Below are 17,511 nucleotides of genomic sequence, written 5' to 3'. Positions count from 1 at the left end.
CGCATGTTGTAACCTTTTTGAAGTCATTCTTTGCCTCAAGGTCTTTTGATGCTACGGGTGGAAAATGGTCTCCATTTGAATTGCACAGAAAAACCCGTCAAATGTATGAAATAAACATCTCTCAGATAGTGAATGAAATCTCATTGAGATGCATCCTTGTGGACTAATAAAACAGCACTCGCTGAGGCTGTGTCGGCTTTTCTTGAAGCTTTTAAGAGCAGGCCACCATCTCTTCTGTTTTGCCAGTGCACAACTTAATCGAATTTGTCGAGGAAAACAACAGATGAAAGCTTGTCTGAGGCATTTCCTTTCTGTGTGTGTGTGTGCACATAGATCTAGCTCTCTGTTTCTCTGTATGTGTGTGTGACCGTGTGTGTGTGTATGTGTGTGTGTGTGAGAGCGTGCATCCGTATCAATCCATCCAATCTCCTAGCCGACCAGCCTCTTGAGAAGTGCTGTGGTGGCTCAATTAGTAAAGCAGCCAGCAAATTACGGAGCTTTTTTTCCCCCATGCTTCTCGCTTCCATTTGTTTTGTTTTCCTCTTATACCCGCACTTTTTCCATAATGGTGAAAGCCACTAAATGGAGTTAAATAAAAGAAAAACCACACGTGTTTGCACTGACACTCTCACACATACACACACAGTCATATCCGCAGATGCGAACAGACACACAGGCACAGAGCGTACAGGGAACCACATCACCTTTTGGCCTCAGCCATCTACACCACTATACTCTGTCTCTGCTCAGACTCCATGACCTGTGAAGGTGAAAGCCAGAGGAGCCAATTAGAGCGCACAAAACCATCCAGCCTCTTTCTTTCTTCTCCACATCGCCCGTATATCCAGCTCCCCCACTCAGCTCCTTCCTGGTAATGAAAACATTTCAGAAGAGCCTCTTCAGTAGGATATTGCTGAATATTTTAATATTATCGGAATTTTTTTATTTTTACTTTTGACTAATTGTCTTTCATGATAACAGCTCTTGGGCTCTTGACAGTCCAGCAAGCCTGACAACCTTTCTTCCCAGTAACACAGGACGCTTCGAGTGGTGTCAGTGGTGGCTAATCGGTTCTGTGGAGACAATTTTTGGGTGTAATTAGTCTCGAGTGCCTGCTGCGGGAGCTCGGGTGGAACTGTTGACACCTGGTCTGCAGTTATCGTATAATACCACCCTGTTGTGCAAAGCCGTCAACAGGTGTCAAAATGGACTTGAGTCTCAATCTTTGCAATTATCGTGTAGGTTGTCGAAGGTGATCCAGAAATTCCTACCTCGTTTGAGACAGCTGGCACACCACAGCAGCTTGTGGTCGACTCGGTGTGTGCAGTGCACTAATTACGTTGACTCCAGAACATACTCCTGTGACATTACAACATGTGCATGATGCTTGTCACATGACCTGTAAACCTGCTCAAGCGTGTCATTATACTGGCTGTGCCTTTCTACACTTAATCCGCGGTTGTAATTTAAGATAGCGCCATCAATCGCAATGCATGTGCCATCGATGACAGCCCCTTAGGAAGGGAAGGGGTGAAGGGATTCGCCAACCACCATGTACTCGATCAACGAAGCTTTACCTAACGTTTAAGCTTGGCACGGATGGTGGTAGAAAATAAATAAAAAGGTGCCTCATAAAGCAAGATAACATTTCACCTGCTTTTGTATCAGATGTTGTTATTGCCTGGTCTGTTCTACACAATATATGTGGCATTAACAATGAGCACGTCTTAGCAGAGTTGAACACTGAGCGACCCAATCTCCCCGAGCCTGACCGAGTTGTTTATCAGGGTGCACAAGCAATCAGTCACCAAGCTACCCTTAAAGCCATTATGTCCATTCCTTAAGCTATTTACACACATTACACCAATCTTCTGTGCATTCACAAACTTGTTTGTGGTTGTCTATGTATTTATAGACACATCGTGTATATGTATATAATAACACGTTGCTTTAGAGGCTGGTTAGCTTTGCTTAACATAACTCCCCATGAAAAACTGCAACATATCAATGTAACACTTTAACAAACAATATGTAATATGTTAATAAATACAGGTGCTGATATTTTTAATATCATATTAGCTGTTTTCTGTCTTTATGCTATGCTAAGCTAACGTCTCCTGGCTTTAGCTTCATATTTAACTGACAGATAGTAGTTTAGATCTTCTCAAATAAATAAAACAAAAAGCATATTTCCCAAAATTATGCTTTAAGAGATGCAATAAAGTGATGATAATTTGATCTCAAGTAAACTTCAGCCCTTTGACACCCAAAAGTGATTGTTGTCAGAAGAATCATTGAATTATTTGAATTATTATCAAAGCAAATTATTTTCTTAACAGGTTTTGATATGTATTTTATCTTTTTATGGTAAATGAAATGCAAAAATTCTATGCAGCTTTAAAAGTTATTGTGGTTTGACCTATTTTCATTCAACAGTCCTGAAGATAGAGAATACACAAACAGTGAATTACATATTCATTTGGGCCAATGTGCCCTTGGGTTTTTTTTTGGTCTGTTTAATGAGTGCATGAATTGTACATCTTCAAAACGTAACCTTATGGAATAGAGGAGACATCTGGCAGGCGTTTTCTGTCTAGTCTCACAGAACAATGAAAAAAAGTGTCATAGACAATGAAAGAATATTGAGAGGTCGGCACAGCCCTGAGAGTGAATTTTCATTCACTAACTTATTTATACACATTTACCTGAAGTAGTAGCTGTGAGTTGTGGTTATGAAAGTATGTGTGCAAAAACGTAACTCTTGATGATAATCTTGCATTTTTCTTTATTATGTAACCTTGCTATGTCGCATTGTACAACATCATTTCTTTGAAGCTGAAGTTTGTAGGGATGCAAACCTCATTGTTTAACGAATTACCACTGTTTAAATAAATCCACTGTTTTGTGCACACGGTAAAAAAAAAAATTGCAATATTGTTTTAACAACATCTGAAACATTTTTACAAAAGCTTTTGCACTGCAGCTTCTTAATCATAAATTACGTTACATCCTTCAAATGAACATGATTATCGGAGTGATTTTCAGAAGTACAAGGCAACTCTAGCTTGTAAAACATAAAATATACTGTTTCTGGAGTTAGTGGGATGAACGCATTTGACAACAAAGTGCGTGGAAGAGGTCAAACAAGAGGTTGCAGGAGAGGAAACACAATGTGGCATGGTTGTGATGTTGGGGCTGGAGCTAAATTCTTTCGGTTAGTGCACTCCCCGCTCGGGGTTAGCCTATCTCTTTCATGAGCACAGTTTTGTGCCTGATAACGTGAGCCCACAGGCAGCTGTAAGCCGTGTGTCTGTGTGTGTGAAGTTGAGATGTGGGGTGTATAATTTCTCGATGTGATTTTTCAACTGTTTCTGTCCGGCTCAGAGCACTCTCACATTTGCTCTCATAGTCGGATAAAACAAATACAGACCCCTCGCTCACCCCGCTGCGCTCGGTCCAGCAATCAGTGCAGGCGTAAATGAGCAGCAGTTGCAAATGAGAGAACTGCCTGGCATCTTCATGAGGTATCAGGTCAATCAAGCCCACTGTAGGCGAGGCGTGCTGGGGCCCAGAGGCTAAACACTGCAGTACGGAGCTCAATAAGCGCCTGTTGGCCTCCGGGGCAGCTTACTAAATGAAAGAGGATATTGGGAAGATTGTAGTATTATCATCGTTCATCATTGTTCCTTGGTTGGCTGTAACAATATGGTGCTTGGTTATTGCACTCCCCCTGAGAAAGACTAGCAGCTGCCACTGATAAAGATATATGAGCTGATTGGAGAGATTGGAGGGAGACAAAAAATTGTGGTTGATAATGGAAGTGAGTGGGACCAAGGTGGATTTGTGACAGAACAGTAGGGGGAAAAAGAGTGTGAGGATGAGTGCTTGAGTTCATGTGTTCTAGCATTGCAATGTGCCAACTCTGTACAGTGTAGTTCCAATCAATTAGTTGTGGCTGTTCTTTGCTGGTGAGGCAGCACTAAAAATGGAGGCTGCAGGTAGGATAAATAAACTGGTGAGTTGGCGAGTGGGGGGGGGGCTGGTTCTGCCTGGACACCCTGGAGGCAGCAGCAGCAGCAGAAAAGTAGAGGATGAGGATTAAACTGAACTCCATCTTAGACAGCACCACCCACTCTGTCTTTAGTGAGCTGATGCAGCTACAAAGCTCTGCAGCCACTGCCTCATTCCACAAAGGATCCAACTGCCATCACAATGCACAGAGCTTTTGGTTTCATCAAGACCAGCGCAGTAAGCTGTCATAGTCCAGATGTAGTCATCAGAATAAACACAAACAAGTCTCTTTTTCGCCCATTTTTCCATGTGAACTGCTCTTGTAAACAGTGAGGACCAGAGAGAGATGACATGAGGTAAATGTCATGCGCTAGTGTCATTGCGATTCAAGTACATGATAGAAATGAAATGCACCTCAGTAAACAAAATGATCAAATGGTTATTTCTGTGAGAATTCAGATTTTCCCTCAGCAGCTGCCTCTGATTGGCACTGGTCCCTAACCGTCTGATTAAAATCTTCCATTTAGGCATTTTCTAAAAATTGGACACACCCTTTGGAGCGCTTCCACTTATGTTAAATAGAGCTGGTGCTGCCTGTGAGTCAAGGACCAGCAGAGGAATAGCTCAGTATGTCTCTGTGCTAAAGCTACTCCAGTCTATATTCAAATATTAAAAATGACAAAAATCATACAGGTAATGTGAAAGGCGTTACTAATAAGGACAAATCCACAAAGAATTACCTCTCTCTGAATGCTGCCAGCCCAGCACCCAACAAGGTGAGCAACAAACTGGTGAACACGAGCTGAGAATTTCACTGTTACAGGTCCAAATATTTCCTTTGGGTTGGAGAAGACCAAAATAGAGTTACAAGGAGACTGAGTGATGGACTTATGCTTATCAGCTGGACACAAACATGAGTTGATGCTAAAGGTTTTAATGTTGTAATGGTTTACAGAAAGAGAGAAAGGGGGGACTTTGTTATAAAAACACTCAAAAAAAAAATATGGAGGTAGAGTCATGAAGTATTTAGTCTTGCTTACGATAAATACTAGAAACAGAGATATAGCTGCCCCCTGAAATTAAATTAATTCATCAATTGTACCTAACATAGATAGAGACTGATATCTACCGTCTCGCCTCACTCTTAAAGAAGCCAAATAAACACATTCCTCAAAATGCTGAACTGTTCCTTTAAGAAATAGACTATGATGTTCAGCTACATTTACATGGAAAACATCTTGAAGTATCAGCGGTGAATCGTACTGGACCTTTAAGATGCCCACGGCTGTTTGTCACGATGTTTGGTAAAGCTGGAGGGAAATGACATCAGCATGGAGTGGCAGAAAAGCACCCCTCAGTCAGTGACATCATCGTCTCCCTGAGTGATGTCACTGGAGCGAGGGCACACGGTCATCCTTTGCTGCGCTTTAAATAGTCCACTGTCTTCCTTATCTCTTGCCCCCCCTTCTCTCTCCTCTCCTACCTTACTCACCACATCCTGTCATCCCCCCCTCCACTCATTTGTCCCCTTTGCCTTCTATCCTCCACATTTTTCCTCCACTCATCGGACAATACAGCAGAGGCTTATCTCCCCCTCTCTCTTTTTTTCTCTCCCCTATTTGTCTCTCGTCCTTTTCCTCCCGCCAGCCACCCTCCATTTCCTCCCAAGTCTTTTAGCAAGGGGGGAGAGTTGTAAAGCGGGGGTTCAGCGCGGCCACATCCCAGGCTCTTTGCTAGATTAATTTGCAGGGGCTCTGGCCTGCACTGCACTGCTTACTGTACGCAGTGAAAGTCACTCAGGGATTAACGGCAGGCAGGAAGGCAACGGCCCCCACCCACTTGCTGCCTCGGCAGAAAAAGCCCCCCCCTCGCACCCCTCCGCCGCCCTCCCAAACCTAACCTCCATCTCTCTTTCCTCTCACACTCAAAACCACTTACTCTTGGTCTCATACCTCCTTCCTTATCCCAACCTTCTTTCTTTCTGTCTTTCTGTCTTTCTTTCTTTCTTTCTTTCCATCCCATCAACCCCCTCTCTAGTTAATTACTGTAATGGGCTGGCCGTCCTTGGGGGGTAGTTGGAGGGCAGGGGGTGGGACCAGAGGAGATGGTTCAGCTCTGTCATGCTTCTCGCCTCCAGCACTGATACACACACACATGAACACTCAAAGTCTCAAATGCGCGGTCATATTTACTGTCCCCTACATGCTCATACACAGTCATGGTTTCATTCATACAGTTGCACATATGCACATAAAAGAATAATAGAGTAATAATATTTTCTATTAATAGAAAATAATGATAATTCATAAATCAGTTAACAAGGGATGTTAATTTGACACATTTTTTAATTTGTTTTGGCTCCACATTAAAGTTGTAATCCTTAAACCTGTAATAAATGCCCCACTAATGGACAGAGAGGACAAGTTGTGAACACAATATTAACATAGCATCACCTTTTAAATTAATATGGCCAATTTAATCAGCAAATGGACACTTATTTACACATTCAGCAGTTAAGAGCAACATTATCATTCATTTAAAGTCGTGTTTCTGGACACCTGATGAATGTGAGTCCAATATTCATTCTCTTTAATCTCTAGTTTTGGTCTCTACCCACCCCTTCATTATGTTAGTTGCTAACAGTGTTTGATTGCCATTTAGTGCTAAGCAGGTTGGTGTTGTGAGCCGACTTGCTGAAAACAGCTGAAACTCACTATAAAGCTAAGTAAAGCAGAGGGGCGCTGCAGATTCGGGTCGACCTCTTTGACATTGACACATTGTTTTCAAATCATCAAATTGTAAATGTGAATTGAAACTGTAACAAATACACAAACATCCTGTTTTGCCCAGTTGAATACTTATATGTGAACTAGCAGCAGCAGGAAATGTCGTATTTGCAATTGTCAGACCGATGTTAATGAGATAACCTGGCTTACATGCTGCCTTGATCCCTTGTGCATGTGAAGATAATTTGAATCGAGTGCGGAAATGGCGGACCCCGCCACTAACAATGAAATCTGCTACTACAGAGAAGTAATTACTTACTGTAAATACTTTGAGGGCATATTCCTGAAAAAAATGCTGGCCATGAATACCATGAATACCATGAATGAATATCAAAAACTGGGCTCAATGCATGAAAAGATTTATTTGTACAGCAGTATTTCACAAGAAATATTTCACATAACGTTGTATTGTAAGAGCAAAACACAAAATGAGAGAAGAAATACAGGTAGAAAAAGAATAAGTACTGGGAATTTCATGGGGAAAGAGTGGATGTTTAGGGAGAGTTATGAATGGCAGGATGGAGAGTGATGTGTTGAGATAGATGCAGCAATATACCCAAAGTGTCCGTGCGCAGGGAATGTGGGGTTTTGTGTGGGAACTTATTGGCCCAGTTTAAGGATCAGTCAGCTGAAACACTTTGGCTGAAGCTGACAGCTGTTTGAGAAATGCCAAATGGTGCTGGCAGAATGCAGGCACATACACATACAGAAGCACACATTTGCTTTCTATCCGTTTCTCATACACACACATACCAACTCTCAAATACCCCACATCGCACTTACACATGCACACGTATATACACACATACACAAATACAGTCTGTGAAATTACAATATTTGCACATGTACTGTTCAGTGTTTAAGAGCAAATATGCTCACCCCCTCCATTACATGTACAGTACTGTTGACACACACACACAGTGGATAGTAACCACTGCCAACTGCAGATGAGGCAGCATATGTCTGTGCTTATAGGCGACACTAAGCACACATGACTTTTCTCAATCAAGCCAGTTAACTTGATCATCCGTCTGGCTGCTTTCAGGAAGAAATCCTTGTAACTCTTCCACTATCTCAGCTATATATGGCTTTAAGTCAGAATCCACAGATACAGTATTTCTCATTTAATCACCATCATTTCTGTTGGGGGTTCGGTGTATTTTGTCAGCACATTGCTTAAACACATTGGAGGGAAATAATGGGAAACTCTTTTGTAGCGGCTCCATTTACAACTGAGAGGGAATTGGAGTGTAAGAGGGTGTTTAACTGAGAGATTCTGGGGTTACTGAGTACACTGTCGAGCCATAATGGGGACATTTGTGAAGAGCGCTGGGCTAATTTCCTTTTAAAATCCCAACAGTTTGATCTGTTCAGAACTATCAGCGACACAATTTGGCAATTTATCAATCAGTTGATCAACAGAAAATTCCAAATATTCCCAAGCTCAGTTCATCGCAGTTTTATGGTTGTAATGTTTGTTGTCCTACGTTTTTTTAACCGTCGGTTGGAAAATCAAAGCAATTTGAAGACGATGTCAGTGGCAACTTTAATGGCCATTTTTCAACAGCTTATTAATTAGATGAGAAAATAATCAGCAGGTCTATCGCGTGGGTTCCATTGATTAAATCAATATTGTACTCACCAAAGTAATTGCTGAGTTCTGAGAGCATTGTTAAAAGGAAGTCTGACAGTACAAGAAACTCGATAACTCAAACTTAATCAGATTTTTTGAATAAACCAACAGTTAAAACAGATTATCTACCATTTTATTTGGTAAAGTAAGTAGTCGTAGTAAGTAAGTAAAGTAAGCAACAGAAAAGGCGTGTGCGCACACAATCATAGCGAGTACAATGGGTCAAACTCAAACTTGGAGGTTAGGTCATAATTATATATAGGTCATAATTTGCTTTGTTTTCCCTTCCAAATAGTTTAAGATAACTTGTGTGTTGGCTAGTTGTTGCTAGTGTTTCTTCTTTTCAACATATTTTGGGCATTTTACACAATTATTAAATGGTCCGCAGTAGTAACACATTACAGGAATGACAAAGGACCCAGCCAGACTCAAACTGAAGACAATATGATTCACCACTTTTACCCTTTACGGCGAAGTATTTCATGTAAACAGAAACCCATTTAATCATCCTTAATAGTAATCTGCAGCTGTAATGAAGGCAAGTAGACTGAAAGTGAACTGGAAATGAAATGACCACTCAGGATTAACATCAAACTACCTGCTGTTCCATGTGTTTGCTGTTGTTGCAAGACTGCCGGTCAAATTACTTTTTTTTTACTATTATTCTTAGGATTTCAGGCACAAGAATGACGCCCCATGAACCAGATTAAAAATCAATTAAACACGAACACACACACACACATCGACAAACACACAGGGGGCAGAGATTATAAAAATGTGGTAGCCTTGACCTTGAGATATCACAACATGCTTCATTTCCTCTCATGATCATCAGGCCAGATGTGTGTTTGTTCATAGATTCCTGTTTCTGCCTGTCTGTGGGTATTCTCAGTTTAAAGGCCGCTTTGATGCTCTAAAGAAAAGAGAAATGACAGTTTAGGGATTTGGCAGAAAAAGGGGAATGGGAACGTTAAAAAAAAATACTGCATGAGAAAGTGAAAAGTGTTGCATAATCAGAGGAGGAGAGAGAGACCTTAAAGCATTTCCAAATTACTGTGGTGCCACTGCTCATTAAGATGAGTATGATGTGAATATTTACTGTTACTACTACTATGCTTGCTGTGCGGTAGCCCACAGCTATTAACATCTCAACTGTGGCATTTAGTTTCACAAACACACATACACTCATTGCTGCATAAACCCTCATGTACGTATATCTGTTTGCATGTATCCAAGTGACAGAGTACATGAGTTACTTAATTCATATGAGAATGTGGCCAGTTACCACCAATATAACCATTCCAGGTAGCTAAATGTTTTTATTTTACCCTAAATACGACATTCATCCAAGTGACTCTCCTTCAATGCATTTACAAAAATGGAAGCTTTGTAAATGATTGGTAGATTGGTAATAAAAGGTGGTGTGATTGACGCAAATGCTGTTGTGACTGTCATCGGTGTAAAGAAAACAGCTCTTGCTTTCATACTTTTGGAAATAGTTCCTCTTGGTCCGAACATTTTACCCAGAAAAGCCAGAAATTCTGTGCTTTAAGGCATGCTGTACAGTTCAGTACAACACAATCATAGCAGATATAACTGGCTCTAGTGGAGACAAAATAGCAGATCCCAGCATTTAATGGCCATGTGTCTGTCAGCCACATGAACTGTGGATATTTGTAGGCCTGTTTCATCTCTCATTGCAGCGGCTGTGCTGAGTGCTGGCCAAAGGGTAAAGATCAGAGGCCAGGGGAGGTCAGCCAACCAGCCAGACTGCTGGCTCTCAGTGGAGAGACTAACAAGATGCTCACGTAATGTAAATGGCTATATGAAACCAGTGCCCTGGGCGAAGTGAACCCAGGATTTTAAATGGATTGCTGTGCAGTACTAAAGTATTATTAGCTGCATATCTATCATATCTACTGTATCATATCAGAAAGCAGCTCATCGCCTTGGAGCTGGTTGCCAACCCATTGATTGCAATCAACTTGCAATCAACAGTTTATCCTAACCTATCAGAGCTGATGACAAATATATGTTGTCAATTAAACCAACCCAGGACTGTTAGACTCTCCTGTCTGATTGGCTCGCTCACAATGCCACAATTTCATGAAAACCTGCATCTCATTACTTCAAACCCTTGGTGACGCTGCTTATGATGTGGTACGGTCATATGTGTTGGTTAAGTCACAGCGTAGTACTGAGCTGCTGCTCGAGATCCTGATCATTTTTGGTGTCACGTAAGGAGCAACTCAGAGAAGTGCCAGACAACGCACAGTTCTGGATGAGGTCAACTGTGAAACCACAAAGTGATGTCACGCATTATTAGTGCATTCAATGCATTCAGTGCCAAAGGGGCTCTGTGGACCTGTAAGATGAGCATGGGGGGAAGATAATCTTGAACAATTCTGTGCCAATTTGGATAAAGTGGCAGCTGAATTTGACAGGTGTATTGACAAACCCTTTACTCCTCATTGACACCAACACTGTATCTGTCTAGTTGCAGGATGCACATGGAAATAATTGAACCTCAAAGAACAGCAACTGTGGGGATAAAGTAGGGAAATATATATCGCCAATATTTTGGACATGTGCTGTGAACTCAAATGGACCATGGATATTGCTTGTGTATACATTGCAGTCGCATTGTGCAATACAACTAGAATATAGCTTTTCTAAACATGGTCAAACCCATATTGATGTTGGGATATATTGCACTGTGACCAAGAAGCCACATTAAGGTCTCCAGTCGTTTGAAAATGGAAAAACAATGAATCATTGTCTGCGGGGACAAGTGGGGTATGTTTGTCTTGCATTGTGATTGTGTTCTCAGCTTATTGTCTCTTTTCTATGCTGCCACAGTACGATGTGCATCATGGTGTGTAGTGCCACCAGGGTCGGCTCCACGGTAGCTGTAAACACACCGTTGAAGGTATCTGAGTACACAATACACTTAAATGATTTTAAATGGAAGTGTGTGCATGACCAAAGCAACATCTGCAGTGTATTTACAGGTCTAAAAATCCACCGAATATACAAAATTAGTGGTAAAAATGGAAATTAAGATCATACATCAATTTTGAAGTGGAACAATAACATCTCAATACAGAGACACCTTTCAGAAATCCAATCTTTTTGGAAACTTATCCATAATGCTGTTACATCCTCTCCGCCTCAGGGGCCACATGTAGAAGGAAATGAGACCACTTGACTGCGAGGGTCATCTGCATTGCGGCATCCAAGAAGGATGGGTGGAATTAGAAGGGAGTGAGGGCAGCTGGTTGTTAAACATAAGAGGGACTTGTGAGACCTCCACACTGCAAAAAAACATCATCTGTCATCTTCTCCAGCTCTGAGGCTTTCCAGCTGCTATGTTTGGGTTGTGAAACATCCCTGCATGGAGGGAGACGGTTCCCTCCATTTCAATCGTTTTTTAAGAATTCATTTTAATCAAGTGTCTAGCGGAGTCGTATGCAATTTTTCTTCACTGACAACCCAACAAGCTTCTCATTTTCTTCCTCTCCCTTCTGCTATTCAGATGTTCTTAAAATAAACTAATGGTTCTTCTTGTCTGTACACAAACCAGCCCTCAGCTTACGGTTTAAAGCTGCTGTAATAAACCTATTTACATAAACAATGGATCAAATTATAATGCGTAGGGGTCATTCATTTTTGTCAAACTCACAGAGAATTTTCACCTGATTCTTCAGTTCTCCTCAGCTCTCAAGAGCGTTTTAGCATCTTTTAGCTTATTGCTTTGCTTTTCTTGCTTCACACTCACTGCCCCACTGCGTTCTCTTTGCCATGCATCAAACAGCAGACGAACTAAGTTAGAAACTAGCTGATGAACATAGTGGAGAATTTAGCAATCCAAAGGTATTAATAATTGCAACATACAAACATAGTGTAGATCACCAACAGAGTAACCTGTTGACTTAAAATCATTCATGTCAAACACATATGGATGGCAGGGGAATAATGTCTCGAGATAAGATAAGATAAGATAAGATATTCCTTTATTAATCCCACGGCTTAGGTTAGAAAAAGCAACAACTTTTCCGACATGGAGGTAACTTGCAAATCTTTGACTTCAGTATGAATTACATAAGAAATTGAGTTACAAATCAGTTCTCACGTCTACTCATATGTTGCCCGAGTACAAGTTGCCAGCTCAAGTTTCTATCCTTGGATTTTTTCTGCAGCGATGTAAACATATATGAAGCTTTCTGAGGAGGCAATTCAAGAAATTTGGGACTTTCTATAAAGCATTCAATAAATGTCATATTTCAGAACAGGCAGTCTGACAGTTGTGTCAAATGAGGTATTGAGTTTTGCACCCAAATTAAACCGAAGTGTCTGGAGCTGCGGGGAAGAATGACTTGCTTCTTTGAGTAGAATTTGTGACGTAATGACAGGGCTCTGCGGTGCATGTTTTCACAAAAAGCCAAGACAGACCCAATAAGAAAGACGATGCTATGAACTACTGCGAGTTTCTGTAAAATAGTAAGCTTGCTTCATGAATGATAAAGATTTATAAATTGGGTTACTGACCTATGATTTTATGCAGTGTCTGTGCTTGCAGGCGTTATGCTGTTTTAAGGTCACTGTGTGTTGTGCATGTTTTGTATGGGTGTACAGTGCTCTTTATGTGTGAAACATAATCGTCATGCGAGGTCGAGCGATGCACTCTTTTTGACCTTCTGACCGAAATGATCCTCTCAGCCAAACCAGAAGTGCTTTTTTCTGAGTGCGAAAGAGAAATCAAGCCACTCTCCATGACTCTTCCCACCTTGTGATCACGTCGGCATGCACACAAACACACACTCCAGATGTCAGTCCGGTTTCACACACCAGTAGACACACTGTTGCTACACCTTCTCTCCCCTCATGTTTCACCCTCTCCCATCATGTCGCACCCTCTCGAACGCTCTGCTCCTTTTCTCATCCCTTCTCTCCTCTTTATTCGGCCTTCCATCACTCCTCTCACACTTCCTCACCCCTGCTGTTGCTCCCACCGCTCCTCTCTCCACCATCCCAACCTTTTTTTTTTGCCTTTTTTCCCTTGCACAGTCTCACAACATCTCACACAATTTTGGAGGATTTCCAGAGTAAACAAAACCAATTTAATTCCATCATAAAATGGTCAGCAAGGACATGGATGTTGGTGGAATTGCATCTGTGTGATATTGTCTTGGGTATCCACTTTAGAATCATGGACCAAAGCTGCACACTGCTGCAGGATTTTGAACCTCATCAAAAAAATTATTTAATGTTGATATTAATGGGGCTGTCAGCTTTGCCAGCATGGTATGAAAAAACAAAATCAACAGAAACCCAGCTAGAATTTGGCTCAAACAGGTCGGCACAGTGGCCAATCAGAAACCCCAAATTCCCTTGGAAAAGCAATGGCTTATCTTTAAAACTGCATCCAACCAGCCTGGCACTGTACAAAATCCTCAACAATGTTCTTAGTACTTGTCCCAAGCTCTACTGCTCAGCCCCATCCAGTCTGTGGTGGGATATGCTGCTGCATGAGCAGTTTGTCAAGTAGTTTTGAGTTGGAAAAGGATGGTTGAAATTACCTGAAAAAAAGTTTTAAAGAATAGTTTGTGGTCTAACCTCATTTAACACTAGCTAAAAACTATGCTCACTACGCCTTATCAAACTCTGGAGTAACTTAGAATAAAGGAGCAAATGGAAAGGCCCAAAGATCTTTCATACTAAGTGAAATAATTGAAAGAATATTTTTAAGCAGGGGCCCCATTTTCAAATATTTTGGGTTTGAAATGACTGGAAGGTACAAAACATTTTGGAATTAGTCCAGTAGATCACCTCAGCTGGCAGCAATGAAGGGACTGCAAACACTACAGTGGTTTTAATGTAATCCTCTGGGGAAACAGCTCCAGCCAAAGTACGTCCACTAAAAGTGATTGTTTTTGTCTCAGACTGGCTCAGATTGTTATTCAAAGTATCTGACAAAATTACAGAAAGAATCCCTGCAGAGACAGACCTGTAATATCTTTTGTGTTTAACAAGAAACTGCTGTCCTAATGCCTAGGGTCAAAGCCTCCAGACTCCATTGGCAGCAACAGTAATTTTACCTGACCGAACATGACAGTAGCTAGTGTAGTTGTTTTAACTTGTTATTTTGGACCAATTCTAAAACTTTTTAATTTTTTGAAACCAACCTATGTAAAAATGGGGCTCAGGTTTAAGAATACCAGAGTTATCATTTAATTGGTTTCTCTTAGTTGTAAACAAAACGTGCAACTGCAATATGATTCCATTCTTAGTTTTAGCTGTAATTACTTTTCTCCAACACAGCAGTCCATTGTTAGTATAGAAACATTAACTATAGCTGCTTAAAATATCCCCTAAATATGATTCAGGCCCTGCCCTTTGCAAAAGGACCCCAGGCCTTTTCAGGCCACGGGCGCCCGGCCCAGCTTCCCCGTCTGCCACTGAAATAAGGGACAAATGAAGAGTTTGCCATGGACCAATGAGCAGTACACCTGAGAGGTCTGTGTCTCTATTACACTGACACACACACACACACACACACACACACGCTCTCACACACAGTGTGCTAGAGTCAGGGCCGGTTATGAGTCAGAGAATCACCCCTGAGACTTGATCCATCCTTGCTTTTGTATGAATGGGCAGCCACACAGGAGCTGTCTCCATTTTTCACTCATCACAGGGTTCAACACCGCACAGCGACCCCGATCACCCACAGGACCTCAGAGTGCTCTAACACAAGTATTTTCCAGGGTACATTTTCAAAATGTATATCCGTTCTGATTTAAAACACACTTGTTGACACAATTTGTGTGCAATATAGCTGGTTTTTTTTCTGTGCAGTAAAAGTTATCAACAAAGAAATAATTCAACATTTAGGGAAAGAGGCTCATTTGCTTTCTTGCGAGTTAGACGAGGAGATTGACACAACTCAGTCTGTACAAGAATATGAAGCTACTGCTGGCTGCAAGTTAGCTTAGCTTAGCACAAAGACTCTGCAAGAAAACAAATAATTGTGTTTTTCCCAAAATGTTCTTGAGTTTTCAGTCACTTTGGAAGAATATAATTTAAGAAAAAGCAAATAGTATTTGTTGATCCTGTTGTCTTAAAACCACATGAAGTCCTTTTGATTTGTAGGCTGTAACTTTGTGTTGCTCAGAGACAGCAACCAATAAACATTATATGTAATGTTTTTTCTCTGTAATGTTTTTCATTTTTATGATGAATCGGCTGTGTTTAGATCTAAATCACTGTGCGGCAGTATGGTGTGTATGATTGCCTAAATGAGTAAACAAGAGCCGAGCCTGGGTAATTAAACCAGCCTTGAATCAAAAATAATCAGCCATACAGCCGAAGGATTGACTCGCATAACTAATTTGGCCTTCCGTTGTTCTACTTTTACGCTAACAGCCAATTTAACAACAAATGTCAGGTTTTGACATGAGAAACAATAAATCTACTTTCCCCAGATGTGACTGCAGCGGTCTAATAACTCTCAAGATGAGCTCTGACGGTGCACACGAGCGTCCCTTGACTGTTTCTGCATCTCAATCACATCAGACGGTTTTACCTTGACAGCTAAAAAAGTGTGAGAGCAGTGACTGATCAAGGCAGCCAAAAAAAAAAATAAAGTCAGAGCGCTCCGAAAAGCAGAAGAAGACGACGCCGAAGAAGAAGAAGGAGGATGATGAAATGAATGATGAAACAGATGAGGTTTTAATCAGAAACCCATCTATGCTGGCACTCTGTGGGAATTCTTCACCTCATCAGCCCTCTGTACCCCCCCCTACTGGACGACGGGCAACCTCCCAGAGTGCCTTGCTGCGTGGCCTTTTCAATAATGTAGAGGGGTGGGGGGGTGGGGGACAAAATGAGAGAGGAAACGCTTCCCTGGCGCTGTGGGAGCCCCCTCTGTGACATTTACCTCTAGCATGGCCCTCAATGTGTGTGTGCGTGTGTGATGGCCCTGTGCCAGACTAATGATACCCCCCTCTGGCACACACACACTCGAGGCACAAAACTCTCCGGCTAGCGATGCCACACGTGTCCTTTAAGAATTACACTGAAGGGAAAGAAGGAAGAAAAGTGGGGAGATAATAGCACAGAAGGATTGTAAAACGTTTGAAAGAGAAACACGAGAGCAATAGTCCCACCTAAGTGTGGAGCTGAGGAACAATAGAAGGGCAGGAAATAAAGGGCAGAGAAAAGGTTAATGAATAGAGGAGACAGTGTTGCGACAGAGAAGGGGCGATCACCCTGTTTAATCCATCAGCTCCACCTGTTACTATTTCATACTTCATTAACCGTCCCCCCTCACCCACCCACCCGTTGGTGGTCCTCCCTGTCTCCACAGGGAGTCCCCTACCCCCCACCTGGACACATGGCATCTATCATTACCCCCCTGCTTCAGCTCAGGGCCTGCATAATGTCACACAGCTGGAGCATGAGGCTCTGAAGACAGATGAAAAAGAAATATCCCAGTAAATGTCATTAAAACGATGGAGCACACTTCTGCTGCCCACAATTTAGTTATAGAGGGAATTTATTGTAGCGCTACATAAACCAGCTTCAACTATATTTCTAAAGTGGAACATAATATTTGAGAGAGCAATCTCACCGCGAGGTCCGTTTAATAGCTGCATCATCTCACACGATCGTCATTGTCAGATGGAGTTGTAGGTGTTCAAATTTCCATTTGTCAGAGCATTTAAAGACTTCTCATCCACGCTGATTTAAAAACTGAGGTTCAAAGTTCATACTTGACTCTTGGAAAGAGCAGTTAAAAAAGCAACTTCACCACAAAGCTCATTTAGGAGCTGCTCTGAAGATTTTGATCATATTTAATACCTCAGCTTTTAAGCCAGCATGGACAAGAAGAATTTAATTACGTTACGTAGTTACGACGCTATGCCTGTGAAGCTGTCTATTTTTTTTGGCACAGTGCATTTTCATTTTATAATAATAACCTTTGGAATAACAAGTCCTTGATTTAAGATGGACGGTGACAAAAGCATGCAATTTGATTTTGCTGTCTGAAATGACAACATTGGGAGCTGTAGCTAGCTA

Source organism: Pempheris klunzingeri, chromosome 23, assembly GCF_042242105.1.
Source record: "Pempheris klunzingeri isolate RE-2024b chromosome 23, fPemKlu1.hap1, whole genome shotgun sequence".
In the NCBI taxonomy this organism is placed as follows: domain Eukaryota; kingdom Metazoa; phylum Chordata; class Actinopteri; order Acropomatiformes; family Pempheridae; genus Pempheris; species Pempheris klunzingeri.
The sequence above is the reverse complement of the archived record's forward strand: the minus strand, read 5'-3'. Positions refer to the sequence as shown.